At 42.2% G+C, this 17,021-nt stretch overlaps 1 long non-coding RNA gene across 1 annotated transcript; it reads right to left on the reverse strand.

Moving 5' to 3' along the window:
* Positions 1 to 1,097: 1,097 nt before the first annotated feature.
* LOC310914423 lies at positions 1,098 to 16,659 on the reverse strand. Its single transcript, XR_014591031.1, has 3 exons — positions 16,380 to 16,659; positions 13,381 to 13,472; positions 1,098 to 2,456 (listed from the first exon to the last, which is right to left on the reverse strand). It is a non-coding gene; the product is annotated as an uncharacterized lncRNA (long non-coding RNA).
* Positions 16,660 to 17,021: the final 362 nt, after the last annotated feature.

Consider the following 17,021-nt stretch of genomic DNA (forward strand, 5'->3'; position numbering starts at 1 on the left):
CTCTAACATAGCATTTGGAATTGACTTTGTGAACAGTATTTTCTACAGTAAATTGCCCCAAATCTGGGGCAATATACCAGGTATATTCCAGGGGAATGAGAGAAATTAAAGAATACAGCTTGAGAGCAGCAGAGTGTTGGAGCTTCAATAGTCCTGTCTAGCAAGTTCTTAATTACAGATGTTTTGGTGTCTTTTTTGCTTGGCGCTATTCAGACTTGCTAACTTAAACATTTTCCTTTCACATTGTTGAAGAGATGGTGCTTCAGCACTTCCAGAGCTGTACCCTGCCACAACAAGGAACGAGGGGATGTACAAGTGTCTTCAGAGAAGACTGTATCCAGCTACTGTACCAGCATACAGTAGTGCTTAAGAAAACATTTGCTTCCCAAGATTGCAACTAAAGTGTTAGTAACATCTAATCCATTATCTTATGGCAGCTGGCTGAAATGGATTGTAAATTAATATAAATAGATGTTAATACAGGAATCTGATTTAAACCATGCCACATGATCAAGCTGTTAAAATAGGCAAGTAGGAACTCTAGGTCTTTGTACTTAAATTGACTGTGTAATTAGACCTTGCTAATAAAAATAATTCCAGTAGTTAGATCTCTAAGCAAGGTAGGGTTTGAGACCAGTTCTATGGCAGTGTTGGAATTTGGCCAAATCCCATGACTTGTGTAAACATCCACTGTTTAGTGTTGGAAAGCTGTGCAGGGCACCAGCCCAAGCTGTGAGGTCTGAGTCCAGGCAGGAGTCTGGCCTGGTGCAGGCTCTGCCTGAAGCTGCTGGGAGCCTGGTTCTGTAGTGGCAAAGCACAGCGTGCAGCAACAAGTGAAGGACTGATAGGGGTTACGAGGGGTCTTGGATCAGTGGGGTTTTGTGGTTTTTTTAATTAAATGATGTTACCTGTTCTGAGAACTGAGCAGCAGCTCACCTCTTCACAGTGCTGTAAATTACCATGAAAGCCTCATTTGGTTTATTGGTAAGAAAAAAAAATTGATGAAAACAATGCAAGAAAAGCTTTGATTTGTTCACAGACTTCTTTTTTCTTCCAGAAACATTGCTTGATATGTAGTTGATTGTGCTCTGCTAGCAAAGTCTTGCTTAACCATCCACCACCACTTCTGTGACTTGTTTTGCTCACTGTTTGGTAGGTCGAGCACACTATTACAAGAAGTAACTGTGTTCTTGCCCATGTGAGCTGCTGAGTGCTGTGAAGAGTAAAACAAACAATAGGAAATCTTGAACTCCACATGCCACCTAGTCATATTGCAGAAAGTCAGGTCTTGTTTGCTGAAGTGCTGTTTTCTCCTAAGATTATTTGAATGTTGCAATGGATGGCAGAGGGGGAGAAAAAGTCCAAAATCCCAAACCAGAAAACAACAGCACAGTTTGTAGGAGTAACTGGAGTGTGTGTCCTTTATGCTTCTCCCTGAAGAGCATTGATCACAAAGCTTCATTTGGCACCTCTCACATATAAGTCAGCTCCTGTACCAACATCTACTACTCATGCAACATTCAGTTTTTATTTATCTTCAGAATTGCAGTGCAGCTGCTGTAATCCCATTGGGTGTGTGCAATGTCACTTTAAAGGGCTATAGTCTCAAATTTCCACCACAACCACCTAAATGGGAAAAACTCACTTTTGGAGACAACATGACTTGCTGGGTCAATTTGAGCCAGGGCCTTGCTAGTGCCATGCACCCCTGAGGGCAGACCAGCATTTAAGAGCAGCCCTGTGGGGAGAGGGTTACGTGTAGGAGATCTGGAGAAGATAAAGTACTGAAGTTACATATGAATGTTACTAATAAATAAGACAGAGCTGTGAAGTTCCAGACTTCCTCAGGTATCTCCCTTGGCTTTCATCCTCCTCTTGTTGCACCAAGGTCTCTGTTTACAGTGAGGGGCTCCAAAGGCAGCATGTTGAGATGTTCCAAGCTACAGCTGCTAGAAAGGCACAGCTCCATCCTCCAGCTCATCCTTGCTCATTTCAAGCTACATACAAAATGTTCAAATGCTAAGGAACTGTAGAATGAAGGCTTCTGTATTTTTGAATTATTTTGATTTCTTCCCCAAGTGCCATAAAAGCATGTACACAGCAGTATTCATATATGCTGAGATTTATTTCCTTGCTAAATCAGCAGTGTTGCCTTCCTAGGAGAATGCCCTTGGGGGAAAATTCTCATCTGTCAGCCTACGCTGTTTCATTTCACAGCAGCACGCTGGCATGTTGATCAAAGACAGGGAAAATAACAGCTCAGATTTCCTGTGTATGCTTTTGAACAACAAACTCCATGGAGTGTTAAAATTATGAATTGACAAATTTTAGCTTCAGTAATGCCTGGTCAAACATCCTTCTGGAATCACCACCACCACCATTTTCAGTGAAAGAATGCTGTAGTGCCAGGCAAATGCTTCAATCACTTTGTGCCTTCAGATTCAGCCAGCTGGAGCCTGTTAAAACAGAAATGGGCTTAGACAAATGACAAATGGGCTTAGAAAGTCAAAATTGTGGAGGGGAAAAATCCCACAACCTGGGGTACACTGCTAGAAGAAAAGTGGACTTTCCAAGGCAGGGCCTGAGCACAGTTTTACTGGAGGAAGCCTGGGTGGGGGCTCCTACTATGGGGTCCAGGGCTGGGACTTCCCCTGGGATAGGTGGCCTGGCAGGACCACCACTGACCAAGAAGGGCTGTAGGATGCAGACTAGGAGAGGCACGAGAGGGACAGGTGGGAGATGAGGCATGCTGGGGCAGGCAAGCCCCTGCTAGGCCAGTAATTCCCCAGGGAAACTCCCACTGGAGCACCCTCCAGACGGGCCACAGCCAAACCTCCCTGTCTGCAAGGGGCCCTGAGCATCCCATGACTGCAAGGTCAACCACCAGCTGAAACCCCATGGTTCAACATGACCTTCAGCAGTACTGGGTGGCAAAAGCTACCATGGTTGCTGGGCCTTCTGGTTTCCTGAAGTGGGTGTTGTGAGCTAGGAGGAGGCACCAGGAGGAATGAGGAGGGACTCTCAGAGTCCCAGTTAAAGGAGTAGCTGGTTGATGCAGTAGTAGGAAAATGCAAATTGTGACAACTCTGAAGTGTCTCTCCATGTGAGAGTGGGACACAAGGGATCCAAAAGATTGAATGGGGCTGGTGCTCCTGAGTGTTCTGGGATGGTGAGCAGGGTTCAGCATGACCTCTGGTTCATGCTAGGATAGGGGACTTTTGGGGACTGGCCAGCAGCAAATTTTCAAAGCACTCATGCGTATGCAAAGTTTCTGAAAGAAAAAGGTCAAGCAAACAGACCATACCAGCTTTCCCAGAGCTTAACAACAGGTCACTTGATAATTTCTCATCAGCTAAAAGGCAGAATTCATTTCAACTGCTTGGAGGCTGGGCTGAGTGGGGAATCAATCTGATCCTGAAAGCTGATGCCTTTCTCTGCCTTCATTTTGACCCTCTCCTGAGTGACCCAATTTAGCATGTCTGCTATTTGCTAACCCTTATTCTTGAAGACTCTTCTGTTCTTTCACCGGCGGCTTCTGGAATCCAGGCTCTGAAGCCAACCCCTCTTCATCTAGCAGCTGTTCACATAAAGTCTGCTCCAGGAAACAACCTGGCTTGCTTTGGCCAATCCTGTCCAGTGAGCGTAGCACACACACCACCCCCACCTCTTTCTGTGCCTTATCAGGAGTGCAAAGGGCACCATCTCTGGCAGCAAGAAAAAGGAAATCTGTATAAAATAATCTTTCCTCTCACCATTGGGGTGTCTAAATAAGACTGTTTGTCTGTAGCTGCCCTGATCACTTAGTGGTTCCAATGGGAATAACAAGGTGTGTGTGTGTGAAGGGGTTTGCCAGTTCTGTTTTATCCAGTAGTTCGTGTCTGGCTTTTCTTCCTCAGATCAAGCCAATGCAGGTAACAAGAGCCAGTAACATGGCAACTCTTTACATAATCAGACTTGCCAGAGCCAGATCTTCCTCTCTCCTGCCAGAAAGCTGTTTGTCTGAGGAATCCATGCATCTGGCACCAAATTCCAATCATAGCACTACAACTGTGGGAATTACAGAGACATTGGCACTTCATCTGAAGAGACAGTATTTGTTTTCCTTGTTTAGAACTATAAATAGTCAATAGAGGACTCTCATTCAAGCAGTATTGATGATTGAAATAAACCAGGCACATAGACACAGCCAAAAATTGGACTTGCCATACAAAGCCAGACCAACTTTTGCTTCAGAAGCTGAAGCTCCAAAAGAGCAATGCAAAAAGCAAACTGGTCCTGAAGGTACACTGACACACCAGGTGACCCTGTGTGACCCTAAAACTGCTTGCCTAGGTCACTTGTTTGAACTGGAATTTTTTAAAAATGCCTTCAGTTCTGCTGTGGTTTGAGCAGCTGACTTCTTCCTTCCCCTCTCCAAGACCCACAAAGTGAAGCAATACTGGAGTGGCCTGAGAACACCCTGCCTGAGCAACCCACTGACAACACTGTGTATACTCTTGAAGGGCAGGTGCAGGGGCTTTAAATTTAGCACACTGGAAAGTGGTGCTTTACAATCTTATCAGGAGAGCTCTCCAGCTCTGGAGGAGACTAGCATTTGAATCTCCCTTGGTGATGAAGAAGTAAATGACAACAGTTGTTCCATTCCCTGGGTGAAAAATGCCTCTGCTACAACAGGAGGAAAAAGGCTTTTTCTTTTTAGGAAAGAGAGAGAGAGAGGGAGGGGAAAAGGATTAGTTTCTGTTTTTAAGAATAATTGCCAGTTTCTTCTTGGAGAAGACTGTTAGGAATAAAAGGTGTGGAAAAACTTCTGAAAAGAAAAAAGAAATGTGCTGCCACAATAGATGCTGTTACCCAAAAGACCATGATGCTGGATAGGTTCCCAACTGTGCAAGTTCTGGTATTTCCCCCTCAAATCCTGTTCCTACCTGAAGAATTTCCCTCAAAATGAACTGTCATGTTCTGCCAGCCAAGGTCATAGAATCACAGAATCATATAATTGTTGGGTTTCCAGGGACCTTAGAGACCATCTTGTTCCAAACCCATCTGCCACGGGCAGGGACACCTTCCACTAGCCCAGGTTGCTCAGAGCCCCATCCAATCTGGCCTTGAACATTTCCAGGGATGGGTCATCCACAGCTTCTCTGGGCAGCCTGTCCCTGTGCTTCTCACAGTAAAGAATTTCTTCAAAATATCTAATCCAAACTTGCCCTCTTCCAGTTTAAAGCCATTTCCTCTTGTCTTATCATTGCATTCCTTTCTTAAAAGTCTCTCTCCAGCTCTCTTGTAGGCTCACTTTAGGCACTGTAAGGTGTCCAAGGTGTCCCTGGAGCCTTCTCTTCTCCCAGCTGGATAACCCCAGCTCCCTCAGCCTGTCTGTGTGGGAGAGGTGCTCCAGCCCTCTCAGCATCTTTTTGCCCCCTTTATGGTCATTATTTCATGGTCCTGGATTCCAAACTACAGTTCCTCTCTCTAGCAGGGAGCTCTGTAGTAATGGAAAGAGGCAGAGTAACACCAGAAACTGAGAACAGCCTAGTGGCTGTAAAATCAGCAGCACAGCTCTTGCTGAAAATCATGTTTTTGAGTGGGAGAGGAACACATGACTGTGGAAAGAGAAACTAACAAGGGTAAGGAACAAGTGACAAGAAGAAAAAGGGAGACTCCCCCAGAACTGAAAACCTTGCAATGTTTCTAATAATAAATTGCACCATATCGTGTTTCTTTCCTCACTCTTGGCTATGCAAATGTTAAATTAACAACCCCAAGCTGCTAAACCCTTCTTTATGTAATACCAGTCACATAGAAACAACGTTGTTTTGGTGTAGATACAACACTCATGGCTAATCCTCCATGGGGGAGAAGCCTTTTTTTACACCTGGAGTATCTTTAATCTGCACTTTTCCAGGGCAGCACAGTTGGAAATTCCTTTAATGCAACAAGAGACTCCACACACCACCTTACTGGATACCTACCAACAGTATTATCCATGTGCAAGGTAATATTTCAGTCTCTTAGGACAATTTCCTGATTCCCCCACATGGTTGCAAACTCCCTTTTCTTAGTCCAATGCATCCCTATCAAAATACATTTATCTGAAGGTTAATTTCCATAGTGCTGGATATTTTAGTGAAAGGATACTTTCATGAAAAATAGTTTAAAATGTAATGTTCTGGGTTCAGCTTGGTATTCTGCCCTCCACAGCCACCAACTGCTTTACCTGTAATCTCTTTTTTCCCCCTCCGTCCACAAAACATTTCCCTGCTTATCACTCCTGGCTCAGTCTTATGTTTCTGAGTCCTTCTCTGCATTCTGTGACTCTTGGATCCAAATTCCAGAAGCATGCCAGCTTCCTCAACTCTATATCACCTTCTGCCTACATGCTGCTATATTCTTTGCTACATAGCAGTATTTCCCCCACTCTTAACTCAAGCCAAATCCCCAAATCCCTACAGTCACCTATTGCATTTTGGTTCTTCTTACAAATTGCCTGTCTCCTCTGATCTTTTGCCTTTTTTACAAAGGATATCGATGCATTTTTTAAAGCATGAGATGACACAGTGTGGGTACTTGGATCTCTGATGAACTGAATATCAAAGAAGAAGAATACAGCTGGCCTTCCAGATGTGTAGTCCAAAACTGGTGATGCTATTGCTATCTTTCTGAAGAAAAAGCCAAATAGGCACCTAAAGTACAGTCAGTTGCTCTGGGATTTTCCTAGTGATGTTCTTGCATCTACAAAGGCTTTGAGAGGAAACATGACTCTAGCTAACTCATCCAAGATGAGAAAGAATATACAGCAATGTTTCCTGAACAGTCTCCAATAAATCAGAGTTGCTAGTTGTTTATTCCTCCTAAACATTTGTTTCTCTCTGCTGTCAGTGACTTAGCCTGCAGCAGACTCCAGTCTAGACTGGAATTTTCAGTTCTTATCCATCTGCCTAACAGTTTCTTGTGATACCTGCATTTCTTCTTAGTGATCTTCTTATAAGGTGAGAGAGCTTGGCCCAAATATAGGCCCAAGGCCAGTGTTTGAGCTCTCTAGACTTTGTCTAGGGCTTTTATCTGTAAGAGACGTGCAACCAAAACCAGATAAACCTCCAGCTTTGGAGCTCAAAGTTGAGGCTGTCACCTAGATAAGGATCTCAGCTGTGCAGAGACTTGGGCATGTCTCTTGTTTTCGCTAAATATCGAGACATGTTTTTTCCCCTGACAGTTATTCTTTCCCTCTGTTTTTTAATTTGAAGAATTAGGTAATTACTACCTCAGAATTTTCATCCTCTGGAAAATGCCACAGAATTTAATGTGTAAAAAAAGTGCCCTCCTACAAAAGATAGGCCCATTAAAAGAGAATGCTTATGGTGGGCGAGTTAACTGTTCTCCTTCCCTTGTGATCATTTCTCTGATGAGTGAACATTTTCTCCAGAGCTGCTTGGGGCTAAGGGAGGTGAGTCATATGTCTCATTTTACTGTAGGAGTCTTTACACAGACATTAATTATCATCTGATATCAGATATTTTCTGAGCTTCATTTCCCTTATCCCACCAAACCATACATTCCCATCTATGCTGCTATGACCATCAGGATTCCCAGTTCCTCCAAACTAATGTTAACCCAACTGGACTGTGTAAAGGGGCATATCTGAGGCCCTATTTCATGGCAACAGTGACATGAGAGGATCTTTATCCACTGGATCATCCACTGGATTGATCCAGTTATGTCTTTGTCTGGACATGGCCCCTGCTGGCATTTTCCTTGCCACTAACACTGTGTAAGGCCAAATTGCCACAGGGATGGAATATGGCAGCCTCTGCTCCTCCACCTGGACTGTCAGGCTTCTTCAGCTGTGTAGTGGGGTTAGAGAAATAAACAGCTTGTGTTTATGGGAACTAAGCCTCTCTGGTTGCTCATGGGCTCCCCTCTTTGGTTGCTAATGTGGCAGCTGGTTGCATAAAGCATATGCACAGGTACATGCATATCTCTGCTGTTGCTGATGCTACACCTTTGGTTTTAAAGCACTGTACAGCTACTCTGCCATAACACTTGAGTGATTCCATCAGGTCTCTTTCCTTTTAAAAGAAAATTATTTTAAAATCATGGAATGTATTTGGCATCCTTGATTGCATCCCAAATCACCAGTCTAAATGAACTAGAAGTCTGAACAACAGCTCAAGGAAACCAAAGAAAATTCTGTATTACTTGCAGACACTGCCCAGAAAATGGAACAGGCACCAAGGAATAAGTGAGATGGAAAGAATCTGATCCTCTTCATTAAACTGCTCACTCTTCAAGAACAGATGGTGTGTTTGCGAGTGTTTGCTGTTAAGGAAGTCAGGGCCCTGGACCAAAGAGAAAATATAAGCCACATTTAAGTATTTGCATATGTTGACTTTTGGAATCATTTCCAGCCAGATACAATGTCAGACATCTATACACTGACCCCTCAGTTTTGTCTGCCTGTGCTTTCATTTGTCTGTCATTATGTTTGTCCTGTGACCCCACATGGCAGCAAAATGTTCAGTATTGTTTTACCATAAATAGTAAACAAGCCCAGACAACTATTTAAAGAGTAGGAGAACTGCAGCCCATGGAAGGCTTTGTATAGCAGAAATGTTTTAATATAGGCAGGCGGCAACAATTATTATGTCTGCCTATAACACTATTCAAATAACTGTGCCAATTTGCATCACTTAGAATTGATTTTACTGTGTTGCCTGTCTGTTTCAGACTGATGGAGGTTTTTTTAAATCTCAACCAAAATTCTCTAAGAATGACACGAAGGAAAAATATGTTGTTTTGCAATCCTAAAAGATCTTGTTTACGCAAAACCCTTGCGTGTGTGCAATCCAAATCATATAGATGCATGTGTTCATATATATCTTTGCATCTCTGCATATATATATATATATTTATTTTTTAATTCTGTTGTGGTTATTTTTTTTTTCTACCCTGCCTCCTTCAAATGGCTCTGACTTGGAGAATGTGGTAGCATCAGGGAGGGAGGAGAAAACTGGCTTTATGTTTAAAGCAGCAATTCTCAGGGCTGGAGAGCTGGATTTGAATTCTTCTTTTTCGTGGAGCTCCCACACCATGCCAGCCATGTAATGTAGGATGTTTCTCCCTGGTTGTTAAAACACATTTACACTGCAGATGGTTGTCCTGAATCTGCCGGGCAGCTTCTGTACTCTCCCACGAGTACCTACAGCAGGAGGTGCTGCCTGGCACTTCCATCTCACAGCACCCCAACAACTTCTGCCCCCAGACCCTACAGTGTGGACAGGCAGTGCCAAGGGGGAGAGAAATTGCCTTTTGTAGCTGGATTTTCAGCCAGAGCTGACCAAAGTCAGATTACATCTGAAGCAGTGCTGTAACCACTGGGTTGTTTGATTTAAGCATGTATGTCAAAATTAATTCCACACCCCCACATTCCCTCAGTACATTTTGTCTTATCTTTGCATTAGGCATTTCTTCCATATATTTTCTGCTGAGCGCATCAGATTCTTCTGTCTGTGCCACAATAGATTGAAATTAGTCTCGGATGCAGGGAAACATATTCCCCCTTCCACTCCATGCACATCTTGTACACAAGCCCTCACAAGAAATGGAGACAATGTGCAACGTGCTTGTCACTCTGATTCCCTCAAGTTCTGCCATGACCACACCAGCAGAGCTTGTAGCTCCTCTTCCAAGGTAAGCAGCACAGCAGGTCAAACAATGTTGCTTCCCCAGAAGAGATTTGGGACTTTGTTTTATTGAGCTGAGATCCCTCTGCAAAAGCACCACAGCCTGAAACCCATCACTGGTGTTAGAAGTGCTAATGAGCAAAATTGTCATTCCTGGTTACTTTAGCAAGGCTGTGTTAGTACAATTTACTCCAGAGACTGGATAATATACCACCTGCTGTCATCACCAAAACACTTTTTTTTTTTTTTTTTTTTTTTAGTACTAGGTGAATCCTAAAGGCATTCCTGAAAGAATTACTGGAAGCAGTAAATTCATTTACATTAAAATGCAGGATTAAATCTCATTCTTCTATTCCACTGTGAAGCAATGGGAGACTTATAAGCAGGATTTTTCTAAGATTTTTTGAAACAGCTTCACAGCCTTACCCCTGTCACTGATACTGTCAAATTGGCATACTGTATACCTTGAAATGCTGTGCATTGCACAGTCATAAATCCCACATGGATTTATCCAGCAGGCTTAGTGTCATTAGCCCCTGTTACAGACAGGCTGCAGTGCTGAATGAGCGCATAACTTGACAGAGGTCATCCAAGGTAGCAAAGACCTCACAAGGGAGCGCAGATTTCATAACAGCCTCTCATTTTCTGAGCATTGCTGGGAAAGCAGCCTGGATGTGATGTGCTCTCGCTTATCATTTCCTTTTGCCTTCAACCGTTTCCATTGAGAATGCATCTGTGCATCATAAAAAAAACCAAAAACCACAAACAAAACCCAAACATTTATCAGGCATTTTGTTGTCTGTTTTCTGACCCCAAAGAAGATACCTGTCATTTTCCAGAGTCATTGCCAAATCTCAACATGTTTGGTTTTTTTTTTTAATATTCGTTGTAATTGTGTTAACATGTTTGCTGAGCGAGCACTCCTAGCCTGTGCTGACCGCTTGGAATTCAAAATTAGCACAGTAATTATATTTCACAGGCTACTGGTCCATGGGAAATTTCACCTCGCTTGTGAATTTGCATGTTCTGAAATAGGTCGGAGAAGCAGATGGCTTTGAAAGAAGAAGCGAAATAAAAGGGACTGGGAGTCAAGACTCCTGTTTTGCTTATTAGATTAAGCCCTTTACGACAGGGTGAGTGCTCACATCCAGTTAGGTGATTCACTAGCACTGAGTGAATCATCAAGAGTGTCTCTGGAATTTTCCTGGAGGGTATTTTCTGGGTAGCTTCCAGGAGTATTCATGCACAGTGCATCCGGAAGCACTGGCTTGTTATTCACCGCAGTTCCATCAGGGAGCTGGAAAAGAGCAGCAGTTGGATGAGCCTGACATCTAAGAGTCTAAGGGCAGAGGATAAACAGTTTTCTATTACCATGATTCTGAAACTGTAATTAAATGTAGGCATTGCCAACTGCAAGATCTGTTAGATAACTAAGCAAAAGCATCTCTGGGGAAGCAACCTTGGCCTGAGGTATTTTTCTCACTTCTGTGGACACAAGAAATATCAACATCCCTATTCAAGCCCTTCTTTGATTATAATTTCAATCCCAGTAATTAAAGGCAGTCTCAATAAACTAAAGTCCCTCAAGGAAAAGGAACATAAGCCCACTGTGTCCCTCCAGTGTATCAGCACATTATGATATTTTCCCACATATTATGGCAGGGTGAAAAATAAATAAAAACACTGCAAAGACATACAAAGTAATTCTGCAAGTGCTTTCATGCCGTGTGCTGTCTGGGTTTGCCTCTTTCTGGGTTTCTGTTTTTTCTTTCATGTGCTTTCCTTCCTACATTCCCACAAACGATTTATTTCTCAGTTTAATAACATCAACAAAAAAAAAAAACAACAAAAAAAGAACAGAATCATGTTAATGACCAGCTTTATTTTTGGAAGAAGCCAACAGTCATGTATAGCCAACTGCATATGGAGTCTCTTGCTCAGCAAAGAGGCAGCACCATCTGGAAACCTGTCATGCTGCCTCTTTACATTTAATCTCCACTATGAAATGTATCTGCAGAACCATCCCATGGCCACAGTATGTCTGCAGACACAACTGCACCACCAGTCATGGATGCCTGGAGGCAACCAGCAGGCTCCTGATGTGAAGATGCAAGTCCTTTCCATTTATGCTGAAGGAGAATTTCTGCTGGCTTTTGGCTGAACCTAGGCCATGCTCATTGGGTGGCTGACCATAGATAGTACAGCATATCAAAATTAAAGATCTTAGTTTCTTATGTGATAAATTTACCTGGATATGCCAGCACTGTAATATTCTCTTTTTTTTTTTCCCCTCAAAGTTTGCAGATGAAAAACAATACTCAAACTTTTCCTGATTGTTGTGCTCCTGCCTGGATGAGACAAAGCTCATGTGAACCATGTGAGTGTAAAGAAGCTCCTATGAAAAGCCCAACCAAAAAATTGAGTCTTGTTTATCAGTCAGAAAGCAATTAGTAATAGCATAATTTCCTTCTCTCAGGAAATGAGATCCACCATTTAAGTTGACCACCTGAAACCGGTCTGAATGCAACACTTACAGACCTCTGCCCATCAGTAGCACCTCAGACAAACCTAAGATCAGCTAAAAGGGCTCAGCCAAAAGAACTCTCAGCTCTCCATTACTTGGAGGAAGCTTATAAAAGAGAGGCAGAGAGACATTTACTTTGACAGGGGGAAATTGTTTTAAACTAAAAGAGGAGAAATTTAGATTAAATATCAGGAAAAAATTCTTTACTGTGAGGGTGGTGGTGCACTGGAACAGGTTGTCCAGAGAAGCTGTGGATGCACCATCCTTGGAAGTGTTCAAAGCCAGGTTGGATGGAGCTCTGAGCAACCTGGTCTAGTGGACGGTGTCCCTTCCCATGACAGGGAGATTGGAACTAGATGGTCTCTAAGGTCCCTTCCAACCCAAGCCATTCTAGGATTCCATGATTCTATGAAAAGCCAGAGGCTTTTGTGTGGGCTGGTTTCTCTGTGCTCTGATTTTCTGCTTAGCATTGCAAAAATCAAGAACTGATTGTTTATTTATGACATTCAAATCAAGTGCACATTGAGATGGAAATGGAGGATTATTTTATTAAATATATCAATAATCCTTGTAAAAGCCTTGTGGCTTTCTTTGCCTGACAATGTACTCACATCACTTGTTTTCTTGTTTTGTTATTTTGATTCCCATTTGATTTATTTATAGAAAAAATAGTGTATCAATGTGCAAAGAGTGTATCCATGTCAAATAATTTAATCGTGAGGTTGATATGAACTGCAGAACAATGGGATGCCTTGAGTAATTAATCTTATTATCAGCCTTGAAGTACGGCTAAAAAAATCTCAAAAAACTCACAACAAAAGTTATCTAGGAAAAATATGACTTGTTGCTGTCAGCAAAACCATGTTAAGGAAATCTAAAAGGACAGGAAAAAAGGAAGAAGAAAATCAAAGACACTTTATGTTGCATCTCAGGTTCTTCTGACATCATAATTGTTTTCAGTGGACTGTGACTACCTTGTTCTTAAATATTTCAAGGAGCTAATTTTTTTCATACAGCAGAAAGGCAAATAACACCATAATAATTATTCATGCTGTGCAATCATTTCACTGTATTTAAGTGTTGTAGCTAAAGCAGATCAGAAAAAAATATAGCCATGTTTATGCCCTTTTCTTGGAGTCTGTTTTTAATGGATAGTATTCCAGAGCCCAGTGATCTTACCTACAGAAGCAGCTTGCAGCAGAAAATCCATCACAGCCCCAGCATCCCAAGCCATGTTGGGTGGTTGTCATCTCATAAGAACAGAACAAGACCTGAGGGTTTCAAGTAATATTTACTTTCTTGTGGGAACAAAGAGAAGAGGCTTAAAATGAGACTACCCTGAAAAATACTTGGACGCTTTGACTGTATTTAAAAAGCAAGCTGTTGTAAGACATTCCTTGAGAAACCAACAAGAAATGGAAGAAGAAAGACAATTCGCAGAAATTTGCTATTTTAAGGATTTATGCAATCTGGGATGATTCTACACCCATGGCAGGGCCTGATGGTGTTGTCACCCAGACTTCTGCTACAGGTCCAGAGATTTGGCTCAAAACTCATGCCAGTCCCATATGGACTAGCTACAATCAGTTTCTTTAGGTGGTAAATGAGAAGCAGCTCAGCATGATGCATCCTACCTCTAGCTGTCAGCTGCAGAAACCAGCTCACCGTGAGTGCTTGGCCTAATGTGTCACCAGTGTGCACCATGTGCCTTCTCAGCTTTGTCTATGCTCAAAATAATGACAGGAAGATGGAACAAGGAGAAGCTGTGATGCATGAAGCATAGTGAAATCATATGGCATATAAGAGCAGCTAAGATAGCAAATAAATTGCCCAGGGAAACAGAGTTAGAAAACACTGAGGATCTGAAGCATAACCCAGCACACTGCTCAGCTCATGAGGAGTGCTCTGGCCCCATAAAGTATTTGAAGAATGGAGCATGTTCAAGACACAAACCAATAAATGCTTTTCCAAGAGAAATCCAATGCTTAACACAGGCAAAGTAACAACAAATAGGAGCTGCTTGCACTCAGCCTACTCCTCAAAGTTGGAGCTACCCTCACCAAATAATTTAGACTGCAAAGCAGGTAGGTGAAGAAGTGGCAAAATCATGGTTTATTGACAGATATGAGAAGGGAGGCATCTTGGCTCCTGACAGGCATCAGAGTTAAAGCCACATCGGCCTCTTAATTCTCTAGAATTCTGCCTAAGCAAGGTTGGCATCAGAGCTCTGTGAAGGAAAGGCCATGGCTGACCAGTCCTCATTCTTCAGCAGAGTAACTTCCAGGGCTCCTAGCCCAGATTTTACAGACCTCCCTGCAAAGCACTAACAGTGCTAGCTGCTAATTTATTTATAACAAATTCCTAATTTATTTATGGCTCTCAAATGCCATAGAGAAAGAAGGAATCAGTCAGTCAGCAAGACTGACACACAGCAAGTATCTCCAGGGAAGAGAGTGATCTGTACCATTGCTATTGACTTCACTTGGCAGTCTAAGCTGCTTTTTTCCCTTCTGTCTTTTGCACAAGTTGCATCTAGAGCTTGAATTCATCTGGTTTAATGCAGGGTACCATCTGATCACCCTCAGGCAAGTGGTTTGAAGCTCTCTGATGGACGGGTCGTAGGTCCAGAGCCTCACTGAGATCTGGGCATGTGTGATGCTAATCTGGAGTTCAGTTTTTGGCGCAGTTTCTTTCAGAGGAAGCCTAGATCCTATGTGCAAAGCAGTTTTGTGGACCAGAAATGAGAATGAGCAGGGGGTTAATTTCAACATTATGTTACTCTGCAAATCAAAATGCAACTGTAGATACAGCAACAGATAAGGCATTTCATGTTACTAGCCATACCTACTAACCATGTATGTGATCACATTGTTCAACTGAAACAAGAGGAAATGACAAAAAAGGACTCTGATAAAGGACTGTGCTCTTTGGAGGTGTCTTTATGTTACGTAGATAAAATCTGTGACGTGTGATTTGGAAGTATTGTGGGAAAGCCTGAAGGAATAAAATCTAGAAGAAACATGGAAATTACCCTAGCAGTAAAGCATCCAAGAATCTCTCCAGAGCCCTTTGTAGTTAATGACTATTAATGAATTTTGTGAATTTCATGGTGTTTTAGTCTGCAGCCTGTTTGTGAGAAGTGCTTGCTCTAGAGGGAGTTATGGCTAGAGATAGAGGCAAGTGAACAGAATATTTTCTTCCTTTGCAAAACCCATCAAGTTATCTTACAGTTGCCTGTTCTCAAACAAAAAAGTTATTTTCTCAGATAGGATGTGGACCAATGAAGCACACCTACCCCCACCTTCTTAAAATAAAGCTATAGTCTGCTTCTCACATTAGTCCAGAAGAACAAGCAAGTCACCTACTTTCTTCCATTTGGGAGGGTCCAGAATCCATAGGGAGCTGAGGTGCCAAGGAAATGAAAGAGCCTTTTAAGGTATTTTTTGTGAGCACAGAATTTATACACTGAGGCTCTAAAATTATTCAAGAGACACTGTGCTCTCCAGTGTGCTGTCATTTCAAACAAGTTTTATTTAGCAGGTCTAGGATATTATGAGTCATTTCACTCGCTCTTTATTCCCTGACCCAGGTCTGAAAATAAATATTTCTTCAGCTCTCCACTCCAAGATAAAACCCAGGAACGCCACAGAACTTTCCAGTGACTTCTGTCTGTATTTCTGAGCAATGGTTTCTGTGGGAGGATCAGGTCTATTGTCCTCTGCTGTTTACTTTTTTTCTTTGTTCTCACTACAGCTGGCCATACCCTGAAATGGGCTGGGTTCAGCAGAAATCTTAAAAAAACTTCAATCCTAAAGACTTCCATGCATATTTAACCCAAAATTTCTCAAATCCTTGTTGAAAAGATGAAAAAGACAGAAACAAAAGAGTAGAAAATAATTGTAGCTTTAGTAGATGAACACAAAGTTTTCAGTTGACAAAACATTTGGCTTTGAGATTCTTTGCAACCTCTGTATAAAATCTATCAATAATCAACTGCTTTCTCCTTAAACAGACCCTGCTGGTTGTTTTAAAAATATTTGTCGGTTTAACAAGAAACTCTCTTTTAAATGCCTATTTTGTGTGAGTCTTTCATCACACTTTTACTTGTATTCCATCCCAGAATAGCAGTTGGGTGAGCAGGATATTTTGATTTTTTTCTGAGGTAGGCTCTTACTTACCTTATTCCCCATGGGAATTGAGAAATTTTTGAACATAAAAAGTTTGTGTTTCTGGAAACATCAATCATCAAAACCAGTGTTTCTTCAGCCTGCTCTTCAAGTGTCCAAGTAGCTGATTCCTCACCTGGCTGTTTCTCCATGCAGCACTTTTTGAAAGAGGAGAAAATGCCGGGCTGGGAAACAGGAAGAAGGCAGGTATCACACAAAGAGCTCTGAGATTCTGTTCAAGAATAAGAGGAAGCAGATAAATTCTCAAAATCTACGTCTTTCTCACCACAGAGAAAATCCTGTTTCTTTCTGAGTTATTTATTAAAGATCCTCTGTACAAAGGCCCCCTAATGGCTAACTGACCTCCGCAAAAAAGCAATTTATCTTGTAGAGGGGTTTTGTCTGTGTTGCTGTGTTAGCTTGGGGCCTCAGTCCTGCTAAGCCCAAGATCCCTGCTGCCCATACTGCTTCACCTGCTGGCTTATTGCCTGCATCTAGACTTGAGTGAGCCTGTGGCCTTTGCAGGCAGGAACACAGCTACCAAACACTCCTGCTCCTATATTACTAAAGAACACTATTATAATTCAAGTAGTTCTCTGGATCTAAAAGCCAGCAATACTCATCAGGAACTATTTGGGGTGAGAGGTCTGAATG

Source organism: Zosterops lateralis (genome assembly GCF_965231275.1).
Source record: "Zosterops lateralis genome assembly, chromosome: 1".
In the NCBI taxonomy this organism is placed as follows: Eukaryota; Metazoa; Chordata; class Aves; order Passeriformes; family Zosteropidae; genus Zosterops; species Zosterops lateralis.